This window comes from Marmota marmota, unplaced genomic scaffold (genome assembly GCF_001458135.2).
Source record: "Marmota marmota marmota unplaced genomic scaffold, marMar, whole genome shotgun sequence".
In the NCBI taxonomy this organism is placed as follows: Eukaryota; Metazoa; Chordata; class Mammalia; order Rodentia; family Sciuridae; genus Marmota; species Marmota marmota.
This window is the reverse complement of record NW_025999853.1, coordinates 34224297-34229393: the sequence shown is the minus strand read 5'-3', so window position 1 is coordinate 34229393 and position 5097 is coordinate 34224297.

Here is a 5097-nt window from a genome sequence, read left to right as displayed (position 1 = left end):
CTTTTTTTTTTTTTTTTTTTTTATCCCAAATGGGTCTCTTATCATGGTCATACCAGAGAACATGCTCCTGCATGATGATTATTGAGGGGTGTAAAGGAAGGATGAGATAATAGGATTTATAAAACAGGGACTCCACAGAGGAAAGAAAAATGGAAATTTCCATTCAGAAGAAGAATGTCCCTTCTGCAACAGTGATCCACTAGCTCAAACTGAAGGAGAAAGAGGGAAGGCTCTAGTAGGGATGCCTGAAATTTTAAAAAACAAACAAAAAACAATTAATTGTGATTGACTAGACCAAAGACACTATTAAAATTGGGGGAAGACTTAATAGGCACAGAAAACAAATATAATTATTTATCTCAGATAATATAAACATTTAATACTCTTAAATTACATAATTTTTAGACCCAACAGAGATCGGATATGACCAGTATTTACTATGATCATGACAATGTAAACCATAGTATTTGTTTAACAAATAACTGTGATTAAAGTTTATTGATAAAATGTGGTAAGGGTAAATATTTTTTGTTTGATGAAGCATGAGTGGTCTAAATATTCATCTTCTATAATTAATGGAAAACATTCATAATTAAAACAACAAGAATTATCAGAATAATTGCACATTTAGGAATAGAGTTTCAGATAGAAAAAACATCGAATATTTATGAAGATATCTGAAAGTATTTTCATGTTCTATTGTCAAATATTTACATATGTATATGTATATAACACAAATACATAAATCTAGGTATAGATATGTATATACATACTTATAAACATAGAACTTCCCTTCAGTATTTGATCCCTCTTTCTATCTCAACCCTATCTTCTCAGGTAACCTAAACATACAAGATAATTCCAGGTTGGAATAATGACTTTATCATTTTGCTGGAGATGAATCCACATTTTGATATTTCTAAAAAGCTTTTTTATGAGAATTTAATAAATGACTGTCACAGAGGAGAGCATATTCACTCTGAGGTCATACAACCTAAGTTAATCTTCTGGTTCTCTTATTTACTAGATATTTTCTTCAGGCAAATTGAACTCTTTGGGCTTTGTTTTCTTCGTACATAAACTAATCTAAAAATAGCAACTATTTTTTAAAACACTCTGAGGAAAATTAACAAATACACAGCTATTATTATAGTTCCTGGCTCAAAGCAAGCACTCTACAAATAATAATTGTCTTTGTAACTACCCAAGGTATTTTTAAAGCCAGCAATATAATGATAATTTAATTTGCATTTTAGTCCATTTTTTTAGGGGAGGCTGCTATGTACTTTATTAAGGCAGAAATATGTATGCAGTTTAAATTAAATCATTTCAAATTTTGTGTAACCCTAGAAAAAATTCTTCTGGTATGCCATTTAAATAATGGGTGCTGGAGGGTTTTGTTGTTGTTAAATTGGATTCTTTGAAAGCATTTTTGATTTTTGATCAAGAAAAAAATCTGTGCCCTGTTTTACTTCTATTGTTTATTTCCTCTAGCTTATTCTTGTTTTATGTTGGTTTGCTTTTGTGCTCAAGTTGCAAAACTTACATAAGTTATATTCTTTTGTGTGATACAGAACAAAGCAGAATTGAAATATCACTTTCTAGCATAACTTCTTTCACTATTATTATTTCCTCTACTTAACTACTTACCTATCTACCTTCGGATTCATCCACAGGAATGGAGCCATTGCAAATACTACAGATATTGCAGGGGTCAGACCTCAACAATTTGGTACAGTCAGTGGAAGAGTATGTACCTGAATGTTGCCTCTTTTTATTTAGCCAAATTTGCTGTAGGTCAGCCAGTCCAGTAAAGGGTAAGGAAAACTGATTGTGGATAAGAACGTGAGCAGATTGGCATCTGTGAAGATAACTAGAATGAATAGGGGAAAACACATACATGCATCTGTCTCTCACCACTTTCAATCTACTGGAGTAGTCAATGACCTTCATTCCAGGGTTACACAGGCGCCAGGACAAGGACTCAAAGCTGAATGAAAAGTTTGGCAGGATCTAGGGGACGTGGTGCTGCTCCATACCAACAAGGTTTACCTGTAAACCAACAATAACATGCACAAACAGCAGGAGCCTGAGGTCCTGTACCAAACTCCAGAGGGGAAGAATATGGCCGAAAAACTTCAATTTTACAAGAACATTCATTATGAAACAATGAGAATGTGGGAAAGATTCACTCCCACATAGGGAAATGCCGCGGACCCCTCATTTCTCTTGGAGTCGTTCTCCAAGGGAAAAGTATTCTTATAAATGTTTCAGCTTAGCTAAATCGTACCAGTTCAAATGCACATTCAATCCTTTGTCAACTTAGCTTGCATTGCCATCTCTTTAAACCAAGATAAATCCTAAATAAGGATTTTTTTTAAAAAAAATTATAAATAAATAGAAGCAAGAACAGTGTAATATAGAGGAAAGGAACAGAGAGGGAGGAGGGGAAAGAGAGGGGACATACTAGGACTGAAAGGGAGCAAATCATGATCTCTGTTTGTATGATTATGTCAAAATGAACCCTAATATTATGTATAACTGTAATACACTAATAATAAAGATAATAACATTATTTTTTTCTGCCTAATGGATGGGATACACAGTTGTAAATATGCTAAGCCCCTCATTAACAGAACATACAAAAATTTGAATCCATCTTTGAATAATATTAATTCCTATTTTAAACTGTGTCAGATTCCCCTTTTGATATTTTATATCTTATATTATGAACATATTAAATTTTAGGGGAACGGGAGATGGAAAGGAAATTAAATTGCTTAAAAACAATACATATAAAGCTTTATAAGTTAAAGGGAAAGCAAATTCTTATCGTTCACATTTTGTAAATGAACATGTAATCATAGATGGTATTTGTATCTAGCTCTCTACATTACTGTTAAGGACCGAATGCTTGTGTCCCCCCCAATTTATATGTTGAAATCCTGAATCCCAATGTGATGGTATTAGGAAGTAGGCCTTTGAGAAGTAATTAGGTTGAGGGTAGAGCTCTCATGAATGGGATTGGAGCCTTTATAGAAGAGAACCCATAATGATATAACTGTTATTATATTTATTTAGAATTAATTCTGGTTTAAAAGAGTGAGAATGCATGCTAAGTGGACAATGGATAGAATGTGACTTTGTATTATGGCAACTTAGCTATGAGGAAACATTTCTCAAATTCCTACATGGGAATGAATCTTTTCCACATTGCAATCAAGCACTCTTTTCATGATATGGGGATATGATGAGAAAACGGAGGTCTACCACCTGGAAGAGAGCTCTCACCCAAACTCAATCATACTGGCATGTTTATAGTGGATTTCCAACTTCCAGAACTGTGGAAATACATTTATATTGTTTATAAACCATACAATCTGTAATACCTTGTCATAGCAACATGAACTGCCTAAACAGCCATTCTGTTTTCTTATTCTTTCACAATTCTTTCTGTGGTAGAGACTGCCCAAACCTTTAAACCCAAAGAGAATTTTCTTAGGTGATAGTTAAGCAAAAGTGAGCAGATAGTGCAAGATAAGTATACTCAGGCATTCCAGTATATTTGAAACTTTGGACACTTTTCTCTACAATATAACAAATACTTTTTAGGCATTATGACATCATTTAGTTATTCTCTCACCCTTAGAATGCCAAGTTCCTCTCTAAACTAATGAAGCAGGAAATTCTTGAGTATTAGTGCTTCCATAGGGTCATGCTTTGGACCTTGTCTTCTAAGGCTTGCTAGGGTGGGATCTAGTAGAAGTCTAGTAGCAAAGACAGGGATGAAGACAGAACTTATGAAGAATCAGGAATACATTACAAGCTACTTGTCTGGGTGCAAGACTATTTAACTTCTCAGGTAAAGGGAGATTCACCTCCTCCAATAAGGTAGAGGGCTGCTTCTAGTTCTAAGGTAGGTTCAACAGAAATTTAGCATTAAATTTCCTTAATTACATGAGACTGCCAATATGTCTCCTATCTCAAATTTTATCTTCTCTCACCTTCCTGATGAGTGTCCTATCAAAAGAGATGCTTGGAGGTTAGGATTTACATTTTGCACTAAAATTCAGCCATATGCAAAACATTTGACTTTTAGTTTGCTTTTCAGAAATCTCAGTCCTGAATCACAGAAAATGTGGTCCTTTTAGGACAGTCATAGAAACTTCTAGGTTAGTCATTTGGACTTCAAGCTGGGAATGAAAAGCCTTGAATTCATAATTTTTTTCCTTCAATTTCTTTGATGTACTTAGAATTAACCCCTTAGGCTTTCCACACTAATAGATCACTTTTGCTAGGTATTTCATATGCTCATTCAAAGCCTCATCTTCTATAAACACTGGATTGGAAATGGCAACAGGTGATAATTTGAATAGCTATTATTCTACTACTTTATCACGAGTTACCAGTATACATTGGTAACTTTGCCAATGCAAGCAGAGTCATTTCTAATTGAAGTTATTTAAAGTGGATTCAAGAATAATTTTTCCTCTTGTACTCCTGCTTCCAAATTTATAAGAGCAATAGGATCCATGACATCATATATACACATGATAAGGAGATTCTTTTATATGATCAATACTATAATGAAATGGTTAGCAGAGTTTTAATCAGTAGCATCCAATGGTTAATTCACTGAAACGTTCAAACACATTGTGTATTTATTCATGTTCCTTTGAGAAAGTCCTTCAACTTTTAGCATCCAACCTTTGACACTTCCCTTTAAATTAAGTTATTCAAGCATGTGTTGAACACCCTGGTCACAATTGTCTTCTTGGTTTTTTTTTTAGCCTTTTTTGGTAGCCAATACACAGGGTTCTGTTCATGTGGGAGGCCGCGACATCATGTGACCAGCATTTTCCTTTCCTGATTGGTGAGGCTCTGTCGGTCACGTCCTGTGATCTGGCCACATCAAAGTGGCTGTAGAAGGTGGTCTCTATCTTGAGAGTCGTAAAAATGTTGCCAAATGGGTCTTCATTCGTGGGCATGCCTTTCTACAGCTCAGGGGTCAAGTTACCTTACCTGTCCTTGTAAACTCACCCCTCTTGACTGACTCTCTCTCTCTCTCTCTCTCTCTCTCTCTCTCTCTCTCTCTCT